Source organism: Gorilla gorilla, chromosome 13, assembly GCF_029281585.2.
Source record: "Gorilla gorilla gorilla isolate KB3781 chromosome 13, NHGRI_mGorGor1-v2.1_pri, whole genome shotgun sequence".
Lineage (NCBI taxonomy): Eukaryota > Metazoa > Chordata > Mammalia > Primates > Hominidae > Gorilla > Gorilla gorilla.
This window is the reverse complement of record NC_073237.2, coordinates 42642938-42659384: the sequence shown is the minus strand read 5'-3', so window position 1 is coordinate 42659384 and position 16447 is coordinate 42642938.

The window sequence follows — 16447 nt, the reverse complement described above, 5'->3', positions numbered from 1 at the left end:
CATATCCACTTCCTATTCCATGGACAATCACTGCTCCACTTATTACTGTTGTCATAACATCTTGTGAATATTTGTTTCCGCCTCTCTTTCTGATACTAGATGGTATTATTCATTTTTATGGTCAATGTTCCCCTTCTCACAGTGAAGTATTTCACATATAGGAGGTGCTCAATAAATGTTTGTTCAAAGAACAAGGGCATGAATGAATGAGTAAATGCCTGAGTAACAGAATGATTTCTAGGACAGCATAGGATTTGGCATCCTTAATTGGTGAAGAGATGAACCAAAACACAGTTATACTCTTGTGCAGGGAGTGGTCTGGGTAGCTTTAATTTGTCAGTAAACCCCAGCCACATGTTGCTATTGTGTATCTGAAGTGTGAATAATCTGAATTGAGATGTGCTGTGAGTGTAAAACTTCACACTGGATTTAGGAGACAGTATAAATACCTATATATATATCTACATATATATAAAATATATCAGTATCAAAAAGCAAAACATCTCAATTTTTATGTTGATTACTTGTTGAGATATTTTGATCTATTGAGTTGAAGTATATTAGTAAAATTAATTTCACCTGTTTCTTTTTATTTTTCTAATGTGACTGGTAAAAAAAATTGCATATGTAGCTCACATGGCATGCATTATATTATATTTCTCTTGAACAGCACTGGTCTTAAGAAATGAATCTCAGGCCCTGAATGGTTGAGTCTAACTTTGGCCCACTCAGATGAAAGTCTCTGTGCAGGCAAACGAAGGAAGTTGATGTGCACACTTATCTCCTTGAAAGTGCATTGAAGCTATACTGAAGAGCACTGGGATCAACAGTAATCCTTCAATAATTTCTGGTTCTCCACTATTTTCCAGGTATCTAATCCGATCCACACTTCTCACTGCGCTTCTTGTCACATATCATTAGGTATTAGTTGTGTGCACCCTTCACCTCAGCACCAAGGCTGTGTTAGCTTCACTCTTAAGGTCCTTCACCTACTAATAACTTTCCCTTTACCAGGACAACACAGATGCTGCCCAAGCTGCAGTCTTCCTATCCCCTACCCCCAAGTATCTTACTGAGGCACCCCTTGCTATGGATTCCCATTGCACTGATAGCATTTTCAACATTATATTGTAATTTGCTGTGTGTCTCAATAACTAGCCTATAAGTTCTTTGAAGGCAGAGACTCTCACAATCAATATTTAAATGTTACACACCAAGAGAATAAATCAGTTCAGTGATGATCTAATTTGCCATAAATTTCCATCAAACATCTGCCCTAGAGAAATCATACTTCTTTAAAAAAAATACATTATCTGACATAAAGAAAACATATCAAAGCCCTAGCTGGAATCAAGCTTGATGACTAAAATCTACTTAATCCTCAAAAAGCCTTGTGTCAGGACCCACCTTCTGCAAAAGCATTACAGTTTATTATGGAAAAGCGATTGCTAAAACATGTTGGCTTCCTTTTTCCTGTCAGGAGAGCTCATTCCAGTGTTAACCTGAGGAGCCTGCATATATTTGCCTTTGTCCCAGAAATATATAAGTGTTCCTGTGCTGTGGAGAATTAGGCACTGGAAAGTTAAGAGAGGGAGAGAGAGAGCCCAGAATTGGAGTCCCGGTCTTCTAAATGCAACCTATAGCTCGGAAATAAATTAGACTTTTAAAGACAGATATTTATTGGAGGTACTCCTAACAAATTTTTACCTACTCAAGAAACCTGAGTCATAATTCTCATATTCCATTCTGGTCTACCTAACCTCAGCACACTTATGTGACTACTAAAATTGTTTATTAACTTAAAAACTTTTTGATGGCAACAAAAAAAGAGCAGTAAAAAAATGAGAAAACATTTACATTATAAATAAAATCCAAGGCCAGGTGCAGTGGCTCATGCCTGTAATCCTAGCACTTTGGGAGGCCAAGGCAGGCAGATCACTTGAGGTCAGGAGTTTGAGACCAGCTGGCCAGTATGGTGAAACCCCGTCTCTACTAAAAATACAAAAATTAGCCAGGCATGGTGGTACACATCTGTAATCCCAGCTATTTGGGAGGCTAAGGCAGGAGAATCGCTTGAACCTGGAAAGCGGAGGTTGCAGTGAGCCAACATTGCACCACTGCACTCCAGCCTGGGTGACAGAGAGACTCCATCTCAAAAATAAAAAATGAAAAATAAAATAAAATCCAAAAATGGTTTATCATTTATTCTTTTACTCAGTTAACTCTAAAAGATATGTCTACACATGCCTCCCTAAGAAAGAGCTGATAAATCTTGACCACTGAGGCCAAGAAAATAGTTCTAGACTCATCTGTTCCCTCTCTTGCATAATCTAGTGTTTTCCTGTCTACACAGTCTAATCTGTGCTAGGTCATCCTTTTTTAATTCAGGGACCTTATTACTAATCACAGATAGTTCCTAGCTTTTGTTTATAAACTTTGTCAAAGTCTGGATTTAAAGAAGCAGGTTTTCTCAATGTATTTCTACAAGAGGCAAAAAAAATCACATCAACAAGTTTTACAAATGGCTGCTTGCCCTTACTTGCCTTTACTGTGTTGCTGCAGTTCTCTGATCTTCCCCACTGTGAGCACATAGCAAGAAGGCACCTTCCACAAGCCAGGAGGAAACAGGATGTACTGGCACCCTGATCTTGAACTACCTCCCTCCAGAACTGTGAGAAAATACATTTCTGTTATTTAAGCCACCTGGTATAGGGTATTTTGTTATAGCAGGCCAGATCGATTATTATAGAAGTTCATATTTGCAGAAGCTCAACCTAGATTATAGTGCTTGGACAAGAAAGAATAACTATGCTACCAAGATTTAACTATATACCATTTTATTTCCTTTACACTTGATAGAATAGATTTCTAAATTAGGGCCCACCAGTGAATTTTAAGGGATCCCCTTTTTTTCTGAGGAGAGGGTTTATTATACTTATCAACTTTTCATAAGGGATCTCTGATCCAAACCTTTTTTTAAAAATTGCTGTATGAGATTTCCACTGGGGAACCCAAAGCTCATAAGCCAAGTATCAGGAATCTCAGGTTTCTGCTCCACAGACACATGATTAGACATCAGTAAATGAAGCATAAATATTTATCCCCTTCTTGTTTCTTTGGATACATTTCCCCTTCCAATACCCAGGTAAAAGTCTTTCCTTTAATGTGATCTCTAAATTGTATAACTTTCTTCAAGAGAACTACTAAAATCAGACATGAACGATATATAAAATATGATAGCTAAAATAAAGCTCTAGAACAACCAATTGTGGAGAAAATATTTTGAATCCACTTTGAGTGGGTTAGTACTGAGTGATAGGAAGAGTATCTTAGAAAAGCTTACTTGAACATCAAGGGCAGCAGTTGCTGTTTGGTTAATTCGCATGCTTTCAGCTATTCTCTATCCAGACAGTCACCACGGTGGAAGGAAATCTGCTGAAAACAAGGACCAAGCATTCCTTACCTGTAAAAAGCTGACAGAGCACATTCATTTCTAGCCACAGGACTCCCTTCTGCACTAGTCTCTAACCCTGAAAGGCACTTGTTTGTACTTCAGGGAGGTAAGGCTGGATGTCACCTCTAGATAGGTTCAGAGGGATGATTGTGTCTATTCAAGATGTCTGTCAGCCATCACCATTACTAGGACCCTGAGAATCTGTTTAAATATATATATACATGTATGTGTATTTGTATCAACATATTTATGTATATCAACATATTTATATATATCAATATGTTTATATTGATATAATATACATAGATGTATAGATATGTCAATATAAATACATATATAGATATATAATATTTAATTATACATAATGTATTTTATATAATATATATTATTATTTATATTATATGACATACATAATATATAATATATTACACAATATCTATATCTATATATCATGCATCCTAAATGCTCTATTTTCCCAAGCAGATAGCCATCTTTTTCACTGCCTTAAAGGATGTTCATTCAACAAGCTACTACATATGTATATGCATATGTATATGTATATGTATATGTATTGTGTATGTGTATGTATGTGTATATATATGTATATATATGCTAGCATTTTCTTGTACAGAGCAGTATTATGTCCATGTATTAGAGGAAACAAACTTTTAGAGGTAAAGTTTCATTGACAAGCACTTTATTTAAAAAGCTTATGGAGAATTTCCCCTAAAATACTTCAGACTTTTTATTCTTTCATAAGGAATTAATGTTGTCCATCAGCAGGAAAAAATGCAGCACATTGCCTTAATTATTTAGACGTTTCACTTTTTTTGAGTAGTGGGAGGGCTATGAATAAAACAAAAACATGCTTAAATTTTCCTAAATTTTTAACTTGGATTCCATTTACCACTACCTATCAGAAAGATGGTGCAGGAATTAGATTGTGGCAGCGGTTGGGGTGGGGATGGAATATGGGAACCGGGACTATCACTTTTAGAGTTTTATTTCCAAATCCAGTTTTCAAATCTGTCCTTGTTTTCATGTTTTATTGGCAACTGGTTTGGAGTACAGAGGCTAAACATACCCATCTATGTGAAATACTTGAAAGATGATCAATTTAAATACAAAATCTGAAAGAAAATTTAAACAGTTCATCAATCTCAGGAAGTTTCAGGAATATCTAAATGCAATGAACATAATAAATTGATGACCGACTGGAGTTTCCAATTTTCTTCAAGACCATTGGAAATCTTTTCATAAGAGTCTTTGAGTTGTTTTAAGAGTCTCTCAAGCATACAAATATATAACAAATTAAAAAGAAGTTATAAAATGTAACTGCTATATGCTCCGATATTAACAATAAATTCTTTATCAAATGTGTAGGTGATGTTCTTAAGCAGCTGTGGCCACAGTAGGGATCTGTGTCAGTACTAGTCTGGATTTGCCCTTCACTTGTGTCCTGAATTTTTATATTTCTAACCCTTGTTGTTTATTTTTTCTATACCCCACACTGCTCTATACCTGTCTAGTCAATTCCTGGTAACAGAATAATCTAAGAGTGAAGAGTTTTGTGCACTTTGCAACCGTTCTAAATTTGTAGCTGCAAATGCAAGTTTTCCATCTCAGCCACGCAGGCTTCATCAACTATATTTCTATTGCTCTTGTTATTTCTATTTCTGTTTTGAATTGCTCTTTTTTAGCCCCTACCACAAGAAGCAGAACTGTGATGACACTTTCATGTGGCTAATGTCAAATCCACTAGGCTTCTTGCCTGAATCACCATGAGTGAAAGTGTTGGGATACCACTGTGGCTTTCAGAATGAATAAACTCTGCTCTCATTCAGCTGCTGTTTTCAAAGTTGCTTTCAGTGTTGAATTTTAAGTGGGATTCTTTCTGATTTTTCACTACAGACACAAGTTGGTATGTATGGATCTCAGCCTAGTCGACCATGACTTGGCATTTTAACCAAGTCATAATTCTCAATGGACATTTTTGAAAGATGCTGATTAATTGTCCAATGAGGAAAAATAGTCTACATACTCTCACTTGGCAAACATTCCCCAAATTTTTCAGCCTCTTTAGATATAATTAAAAGAGATAATAATGGTGGGATGTCAGGAGGCTCCCCTTTTCCCACTGAAACCAGAGGGATTCAGATGAGGCTCAAATCAGTACAAATGGGATTCAAGTTAAGTCTAAGAATCTAATTTCTGAATCTAAGTCTTTAAATCTGGTAGAATAGTAAAAGGTTTGTCTTCAAGAGATTTTAAAAAAGAGGGGACAATTTGCATACAATATTTATTGAGAATCTACTAAATGCTAGATAACCAGAGACGGTAAGACGCTGTTTCTGCTCCTATGGAGCTTGCAGTATGGAATCAGTCAGCTAATTAGAGAAGAAGTTATGACAAAGTTTGGGGTATATTATGACAGAGGAAATTCAGGATATTCTAGTGTCAAGAAAAAGTAAAGAAAAGGACTTCTGGAAGAAGTGCTACCTCAAAAGTGCCCGAAGGGTGAGTGAGTTGGAATTAGTCATGAAAAGAAGGAATAGAGGTAGAAGGAGGTTTGAAGCACTCACGAAAGCATTCATTTACTAGTGCAAATGACAGCATGGTGGAACAACATGGAACTGACAGAAACTAAGAATGGTTGGAATTCAAACGCAGGGGGTGAAGGGGATATGAGATGAGTATGAAACACAAGGTCATATTGGGGTGAAAATTGCAAGCCATATTAAGGAATTTGTAATTTTTTTTCCTAAGGAAAATAGCCATTGAAGGTCTTCTTTTTTTTTTGTTTTATAATTATTACACTTTAAGTTTGGAAAGGACACCACTGGCAACAATGTGACCAATGAATTAGGGGCGAGTTAGGATGTAAGGAGACCAGGTAAGAGGCTATGAAAAGTAGTTGCAATTTGGACTAGGATAGTAGCTGAGGACACAGGGAGGACTGGAGGGAGTCAGGACATTGCTAAAGGGTCAATTACCGTAGATTGATTGAATGCAAAAGGGAAGGAGAAAAAAGGAAGCTGGACAATGGATACAGAGGAATTAAGATGATAGCCTGAAAGTAAGGATATTTACTGAAAACCAAAACTATAATCCAGGCTGGGACTGGTGGCTCACACCTGTAATCCCAGCACCTTGGGAGGCCGAAGTGGGTAGATCACTTGAGCCCAGGAGTTTGAGACCAGCCTGGGCAACATGGTGCAACCGTGTCTCTACAAAAAAATATAAAGCTAGCCAGGCATAGTGGCATGCACCTGTAGTCCCAGCTACTTGGGAAGCTGAGGTGGGAGGATCACTTAAGCCGGGGAGATTGAGACTGCAGTGAACCATGATGGTGCAACTGCACTCCAGCCTGGGCAACAGAGCAAGATGCTGTCTCAAAACAAAACAAAACAAATATGATTCCAGGAATTTAAGCATAGAGCTTTGTTTTTATCAAAGACTAAAAAATAAATGATTCAGAGTCTTTCTTGTTGAATGATTTTATAAGTATTAACTAGTCTTTCAGTGCTGAGAAGCCATTTAATTTTTTAAGTCACCTCTAGCTGTAAGCTCAATTCACAGTATTTTTTGTGAAATAACCATCTTCATTCAGAGTTTAGTTAGCCACCCCCACAAGTAGGAAGAAATCCAAGGTTTATATATTTAACATTCTATAAAAGATCTGTGTATAAATATTAAATTCCTTAGCATAATTTGAAAAAGTTCAGATTGAGAAAATTTGAGTGCAAAGTAGTTTGAATTATACAGCAAAAAGAATATACTCTATGCGACATATATTTTCTAAGAGGTATGCACAATTTATGTATTTTATGTAATAATAATTGAAACAAACAAAAAACTTAATGGATTTACATAGCTAGATTCTATCTTAAGAATTACCTAAAGAACATAGAATATTAATCTATTCATGGCATAGGAGAGTTGTCAATGTTTATTATGTGGTGCTTTAAAAAATATGTAATATATGTTCTGTATCTATATAAATTATTGCTAAGAGAAAGATACTGAAAAATGGTCCCATACCAACAATTCCTATCAGACCAATCTTACTTCATCATATAATGAATGTTACAGGGGATGGAAGGAAACAAAAATATTAAAAATGAATGTTTGAATTCTGTCCTGATCAGTATTAATATGCCAGGAATATATTTTAGAAACCCAACAGTACTAGGGGAAATGATAATGAATGTGAAGCCCTGGTAATCAATATATTGTTATGAAATACTATTTACAGTTTTGTTTCATTTTTTCTAAAAATATTCAAAGCAAATCTATGCTAAGTAAAGAGTTTGGCATCTGTCTTATTTATAGATCTATCCTGGATGTGTATGTGTGACACAATACAAATTTCTCACCTTCTCTGCCCCTAAACTTGTTTACCCTCCTATGTTCCCTGTGTCCCTGATGGTTCACCCTAGCTACTAGGCACCAAAACAAAATCTGGGAAGCATGCTAGACCTCACCCCTGTCATCTAGTCAATCTCTGGATTCAGTCAATTGTAATTCCTAAATATTGCTCAAGTCCAAATTTTGTCATATAGATCTACCTCCTAGCCCTTGATATCACTCAGCTGAATTATTGCAATATTCCCCTAACTGGACTCTCTGCATTGAATTCTCACTTTTCTTTTAAATTATCATTCACCCTTCCACCAGACAGATGAATCTAAAACACAGTTCAGACCAGGTCACACTCTGTCTAAACCCCTTGATCATCATTCCTGCTTCTTTCAGCATATAGTTTTTATTCTTTCTTTGTAAAATTGTAATGGAATTTCAAATGTTATGATTGCAGTGACTTCCAGTATGACAATAACAGAATATCTTGTATCAGATGAACCCATCCTCAGAAAACAATTATAAATTGTGTACAAAGTATTTTAAAAACGAAAATTTAAAGGCACTAAAGAGTGATCAAAAGCAGACAGAAACTAGTGGTGAATTAATCCTTGAACTTAGAGAGTCACATGGGTTTTATAGTTTTTCCCCAGAGGCCCTCTCTGGTCCCCGCAATATTTAGAATATAGAACTAAAACAAAATGAAACTTGCCTTCTTATTGAAGTCAAATTAGGAATTTCCTTTTCAGGAAATGGAATCACAGAAGGGGAAGATGGAGGAGTCACAGAAGGGGAAGCCTCAAAAGTTGCATAATAATATCCCCTAAAATCCTTGGCTGACTGCTTGTGCATGGGGGCAACTCCAGGGAAGCCGGGAGGAAAACCACAGAAAAAACATTGAAAGGATGAAAAACCGATCATATATTTCAGCTGTTACCTACTGCAGAGAAACAGTTTAGAGTTCAAGTTCAACCAAATTAGAGGGGCTTAGAAAACACTGTGAGTTTTCCATTGAAATTCCAGAAAGGTTACACATGTGAAGTAAAGACCACATTCCAGGACTAAGGGATTATTTGCTCTTCAACTTGAGACAAAACTAAAACAGGCTTAACTTAGCAAATTGTGAAACCAAACCCCACAAGTTCAAAATCATCTGCCTATAATTTAGCTATCTGCTAGAATAAAACTACCTCTATTTAGTGTGAGAGTTAGCAAACTAAAACCTATGGCCTATTTTTGTATGACCCTCAAGATAAGGAAGACTTTTACATTCTTAAAGGGTGGAGAAGGAGGAGGAAGGAAGGAGAGGAGGAAAGAGAATAGGAAGAAGAAAAGAAAGAGGAAGGGTTGGGGAAGAAGAAAAGGAAGAGGAAGGGAAAGGGAAGAAATACCAATAACCAAAGGTTGCCTACAAGGCCTAAAATATTTACCATATATCCCTTTATAGAAAAAGTTTTCCAATACACCCTTTAAAGAAATACAGTATAATCCAGAATCTCTACAATGTATTATCTGTGATATCCCAAATGCCATTAAAAACTATAGGTAATGTAAAGAAACAAGTAAATGTGTCCATAAAACGATAAAGTTGGTTAACAGAAATAGGTCTACAATGCTGGCCCATAAAAGAATCTTAAAATAATCATGACAATTATTTCAAATATGGTTTCAGTTGATGAAAATGGGAGAAATTCTGGGGGAGATTTGTAAACTGAAAAGAACAACAAAAACAAATGAAAACTCTAGAACTAAAACAATTTAACATCTGAAATTTAAAAATCATTTAATAAGATTATCAATGGATTAGATGCAATAGAAATAATGGATTAATGAGTGTGAAGACCACTTAATAAAAACATCCAAACTTAAAAAAAGAGAGAGAAAAAAGTTTGAAAAAAATCTAACAAAACTTCAAGGATCTGTGGGACAGTACAAGTCTAATGTGTATAATTAGTGTTTCAGCAAAGAAGAAAGACAATGCATTTCAATATGTGTATATCTATATCTGTACACACATATTAGCTGAAGAATGTTCAAATTTGACTAAAAACTGGATCAAATTTTTTAATTTGATCCAAAGGCTCAGGAAGCTCAGTGAATTTCAAACAGGATGAATACTAATGTGATATTGTGAGTTGGCTTTAGGGAGGTTCAGGGAACCTTTGGAGTTGGAGGCTCACTTCACAGAGCTTGCTATAGCTCTACAAAGAGTTCTTTCTTCTCCACGAGGACAAAGGTCTTCATTCTTGGTTAAGTAGTTGGAAAGTAAAAAGGAAACTTTACCCTCAGATGCTAAATTGGTATACATTTATCATTTATTGAGTTTCCACTATGTGCTAGGCCATTCTGGGTGCTTTAGCATGTTATGTCATTTAATCCTTACAATCTTGTGTATAATTTTATAGATAAAGAACCTAAGGCTCACAGAGGTATGCAACTTGTGCCAGGTCACAAGTCATAATTTTTAGAAGAAATTTAAATACAATTGATCTATAAATGAAACCTGTACTCTTTCCACCACTTTTCCCTTAGACCCCACAGCATATACAAATATATGCACAATGGTTATAACTATTTGCTAAACTAATAACTGTCTTTGTTTTGTGCTACCATAACAGCAGACCAGACACTGGGTAATATATTAAATAAAAAGAAACATTTCTCACAGTTCTGAAGGCTGGGAAGTCCAATGGCAAGGGGTTGGCATCTTGAAAGGGCCTTCTTGCTGTGTCACCCCATGGCAGAAGGTAAGAGGACAAGAGAGGGTGAGAGACAGAGCAAGGGAAGGGGACTAAACTCACCCTTTTATAATGAACCCACTCCCACAATAACAGCATAAATCTGTTCATGAGGGCAGAACCCTCATGGCCTAATCACCTGTCATTAGGACCCACTTCCCAGCACTGTTGCATTGGAAATTAACTTTCCAGCACATGTTTTCTGGGGGATACATTCAAACCACAGCATTTAGCCCCTGGCCCTTAAAATTCGTGTTCTTCTCACATGCAAAATATGTTTATTCCATCCCAATAACCTCAAAGTCTTAATGCACTCTAGCATCAACTCAGAAAAAGTCCAGAGTCTAAATCAGGTATATGTGAGACTCAAGGCACAATTCATCCTGAGGCAAATTCCTCTACTGCTGTGAGCCTGTGAAATAAAAATAAGCTATATAATTGCAAAACATAATGGTGAGATAGGCGTAGGATAGCCATTTCATTACAAAAGGAAGAAGTAGGCAAGAAGAAATGAGAAACTGATCCCAGGTAAGTAAAAAACCCAACAGGGTAAGCAATGTTAAATCTTAAAGCAGTAGAATCATCTTTTTTGACTCAATGTCCTTTGTGCACACTCGGGTAGGAGTTGGGCTTCCAAGGCCTTGGGCAGTCCCACCCCTATGACTATGCTGGGGACAGCCCACACAGCAGCTTTTGCATGTTGGATTCTCCTGTCTGCAGCCCTCCCAGGCTGGTGTTCCATGATGGTGGCTCTACAGTTGTGGAGTCTCAACAGCAACCTGACCTCCGTGACTCCAGGAGGTATTGCCCTAGTGGAACTTCCTGTAGTGGCTCTGCCTCATGACAAGTCTCTGTCTGAGCACCAAGGCTGTCTGAGAAATCTTTTAAAATCTAGGTGAAAGAAGCCATGACTCCGCAGCTCTTGTATTTCATGAGTCTTCAGAATTAGCCCCATGTAGATGCTGTCAAAGTTTATGACTTACCCCTTCCAGAGTAGTGACACAAGCTGGATTGAGGCTGGCTTGAATTATAGCTGGGGTGGTCAAGGAATGCTGCACCAGAATGGGGAGAGCAGAAATTTGAAGTGGCACAGGGCAGCAGATGCTGAGGTCCTGCAGGCAACTCTCTCTGGAAGCCTTGGTCAAGATATAGAACGAACCCACCAGGATGCTTTCTTAGCCCAGAATCTGGCTTATTTGCTCTATGGTTCAGTATTGAACCTGTACTTTAGTTTCCTATTGTGTATTCAGTTTACCCAGTTGGGTCTGGGGTTGCCTTTGGCTGGATCCCAGCCATCAAGATATGTTTTACTGTGAGTGGAGTCTACCTTCTTTATCTACTGGGAGAGGCCCTGATGTAAAGCAAGCAGGCCACTTGGAAGTACATTAATCACTTGGGAAATTTCTCTGTCTCCTGTGGCTATCAAACACCAACTTAGATTGAGTACCATTTTATTTCTTGATCCTTTTGGGCACTGAAAAATGTACAACTATTTGTTTCTAGATGACTGTCCTATCAATGAAGGCCATGTTTTGCAAATCATAGCATTTCCCAATTACCTGATCCCATCCTTTATGCACTAGGCATATATTGAGATTTCCAAATGCCTAGCAGCAGAATCTTACTAAGATTTTGGAGTTTTCAAAATCCAGTCTCCTTGAATATTTATCTAAGTGTGAAGGGTTGTAGTATTTGTGATTGGTGAGCATTCAATCTGCTGTAACACACCTGAAACTCTGGCTTTACAAAGCAACAATAATATTAACACTTACTGAATACTTGCTGTAGCCAGTTTTATATATGCATTATCTCATTTTTAATTTTTATAACAACCATACAAGGGGAGTGTGGTAGTCAAAATAATGGCCTCCAAAAGATGTCCAAATTCTAAACCCCAAACCTGTGAATCTGTTACGTTATATGGCAAAGGGGAATTAGGGATCAGGGTAACAGGGTAACAGATGAAGGTAAGATTGCTAATCAGTTGGTCTTAAAATGGCGAGATTATCCTGGATTATGTGGATGGACCCAATATAATCAGAAGGGTTCTTAAATGTGGAAGAGAGAGGCAGAATAGTCAGTGTCACGGTAACACAATGTGAGAAGGACTTGGCTGGCTATTGCTAACTTTGAAGATAGAAGGAAGCCACAAGCTGAAGAATTAGGCAGCCTCCAGAAGCTGGAAAAGGCAAGGAAACAGATTTTCCTCTGGACCCTCCAGAAGCAAGACAGTCCAGCCAACACCTTGATTTTAGTCCACTTAGACCCACATCAGGTTTCTGACATGCAAAACTGAAAGATAAATGTGTGTTGTTTCAAGCCACTCAGTTTATGATCATCTGTTACAGCAGTAGTAGGTAACTAATACAAGCAAGTACTATGATAGTCCTGAATATTAGATGTAAAATTTTGAGCCTTAGATGGAGTTAATTACCTCAATAAACAAATACTTTGTTTTAAGGCAGTCTCATAGTTTGGACTAGGAAGAAGGCAATCTGACAAAGTTCCTGTTTTTCTTTTTAAGATGAAATTATTATTTCTTCTACCCTCATCTTTCCAAATGGACGTATAGCACTGGTTGACTGCATATATTGTCATACAGCATACGACCTTAAAATCTAAAAACTTGACCTGCTCATAATAAAGGAATTTTTCTGCAAAATATCCCTTATTTCACAACCATGAGATAAGTATCACATGTGATGTGGTTTGGATCTTTGTCCTTACCCATATCTCATGTCGAACTGTAATCCCCAATGTTGGAGGAGGGGCCTGGTGAGAGGTGATTTGATGGTGGGGTTGATCCTTCATGAATAGTTTAGCACCTTGGGTGCTGTTCTTGTGAGTGAGTACTTGTGAGATCTGGTTGTTTAAAAGTGTGTTGGCAGGCCAAGCGTGGTGGCTCACGCCTGTAATCCCAGCGCTTTGGGAGGCCGAGGCAGGTTGGTCACTCGAGATCAGGAGTTCAAGAATGTTGAAACCCCATCTCTACTACAAACACAAAAATTAGCCAGGCACAGTGGCACACGCTTGAACCCAGGAGGCACAGGTTGCCGTGTGCCGAGATTGTGCCACTGCACTCCAGCCTAGGCAACAGAGCAAGACTCCATCTCAAAACAGAAAAATTAAAAAAATTAAAAAAAATAAAAGTGTGTTGGCTGGGCAAGGTGGCTCACACCTGAAATCCCAGAACTTTGGGAGGCCATGGTTGGGGATCACTTGAGGGTAGGAGTTCGAGACTAGCCCAGCCAACATGGTGAAACCCCATCTCTACTAAAAATACAAAAATTAGCCGGGCATGGTGGTGCTCACCTGTAATTCCAGCTACTCAGGAGGCTGAGACAGGAGAATCGCTTGAACCCAGGAGGTGGAGGCTGCAGTGAGCCAGCCTCACAGCCTCCACAGTTAGTGGAGATTGTGCCACTGCATTCCAGCCTGGGCAACTGAGTGAGACTCCATCTTCCCACCCCCAAAAAAGTGTGTAGTACTTACTCCCTCTCTCTCTTCCTCCTGCTCCAGCCATGTAAGACGTGCCTGCTTCCCCTTCACCTTCCATCATGATTGTTTCCAGAGACCTCCCCAGAAGCCAAGCAGAAGCCACTGTGTTTCCTGTGCAACCTGCAGAACCATGAGCTAATTAAACCGCTTTTCTTTATAAGTTGCCCAGACTCAGGTATTTCTTTATAGCAGTGCAAGAATGGATTAATACCACGTAGCTCAAGTGGCCAAAAAAAAAAAAAACCTCACAATTCTAGTACCATTTTCCATGTAAGAAGTACAAAAACTAAAGAAGTCAACAAAAGAGAGTTACCCAAGTGATGAAGTCCATCAGAAAATGGTTTAAGTCTATCAGAAAATAACTTAAAACCGGAAATAAAATGTGGATGTTTTTGAGCTAAAGTGCTGTTTTCTGATGTGTACTTTATAAATTAGGTAGTTATATCTCTTCAAGTAAACTACTTCATATTAATGTCTTTGGCATCATATAACAGAGCTTTAATGTTGATGCCAGATTCCTTAGGGGTGACAGACACATCACACTAGCATACTTCATGATAAGCCCCATGTGTGTTTTTATTAAATATTACAGTAAAACCTCACCTGCATATTTTTAAATAAGTTATTTCTGTGATAAATCCTTCACCAGGCAATGATCTAGACTGAGACTAAAATTGCCTCAAGCACTTTCATTTTTAGTGCTTTGTTCCAGTGACTTTAATCTCTAGCTTACTTCATAAGCAAAGTATATACTGATAAATCCAATGAAGCCTAAGCCCTATTTGGCTGAATACACTATTCTATAGGGAAATGAAATGAAGTCAACTAGTTACACAAAAACTATGTTTAGCAATTTACTAATCTTATTTGTAAGGCAGCAGAGCAGAAAGCCAAGACAAACATTGTCTTAATCCTTTCTTCCTTAACTTATTTCTACTGACAGGCAGCTTCTGGTCGTCTCCTAGGGCTAAGCTTAAGAGTCTGGCTGGGAAAGAGCTCTCACACTGGCAGGGCTCCCCTCCACCCCTTACTCTGAAGCTCCCCCAGTCCAGCAAATAAGCATTCAGAAACAGTACTTTCATATGTGCTCAGGCCATCTATTCAAATCTCTTAGTCACAGCCCTTCATTGCTTTCCTGTCTTGGATGACTCAGAAATAATAAAGTATTTTTCTTCTTATATGTCTCCAGTAATTTTATGTGGACATCATGGCTATATAAGTTGCCTAGAGCCACAATATTGCTGCATACCAAATGATCCCCCAAACTCAGCATCTTACAACAACATTTATTCTTACACTTGTGGATCTGTAACTGATATGGTTTGGCTAATTGAGGCTCTCTTTCAAGCTGTGGGTTGGCTGGACTTGGCTCTTGACTGCAGGTTCACTTCAAGTCTGTTCCAAGTTTTTTGTTCTGGGGCTAGACTGATGGGGAACCTGCTATCCAGGGCAAGTGCTTCTGATGGTGGAATGCTTCAGCCCAGGAGGCCAATCAGAACCATTCAGGCACATTTCTAGTCTCTGTTTCACTAACATCCTAGTAGTCAAAGCAAGTTATATGTTTAAGCCCAAAGTCAAAGAGTAGGAAAAATACACTTCACTCACATGAGAGCAAGGCGAGAGAGGGAATAAGATAAACCTGTCATGGGACAATGAAGAATTGAGACCAAAAAGTCAATCTACAGTGGCCCATATCACAGAATAGATTAAGCTTCTTAGTGAACCGATTCCTGGAAGGACTGAGGTAAAGGGGAGTGAAGAAAAAAACTGCAGTTGGAAGAGCAATGAGTTCCCAGCAATAAAGCAAATTAGGCAGTTCCAAATTTAGATCGCATCAGGTGGTTTTATTTGCTAGCACTTTTAATTCTTGCATTTTAGCATAATTATAATACATCTGCACCGCCTTCAATAGTTATTCTCCTCATTTCCCACCTTTGTATATATTCTGCTGCTATTGCTGAAAAATATATAAATTATGCTAGGTATAGAGTTTGAAAGGCCTAAATTTTAATCACAGATCTATAATGTACTTGCTAAGTAACCCTGAGCAAGTCCTTCAAGGTTTCTTGGCCTGTTTCCTCACCTTTAAATTGCGACAATATCTGTGCTGCATAATTCTTGCAAATATTAGATATTATACATGCAATACTGCTGGCACGTAATGGGGTCTGAAAACAATGGAAACTGATTTTCTTCTAAACCCTTAGTCTTTCCCCTTCTCCCTGTCCTTTCACCCAGCATCTCACCCTAGAAATGTTTCTGTTTGTTTATTTAGAACAGTCAGTAGGCATCAATGGCATTTTGGGGCCATGACATTGGGGACTTTCTCATTGGTTGGCAAGTCCCTGACTTTGGCCTCATTCCTCTTCTTCAACTCAGTATTCTGTGCTATAGCATA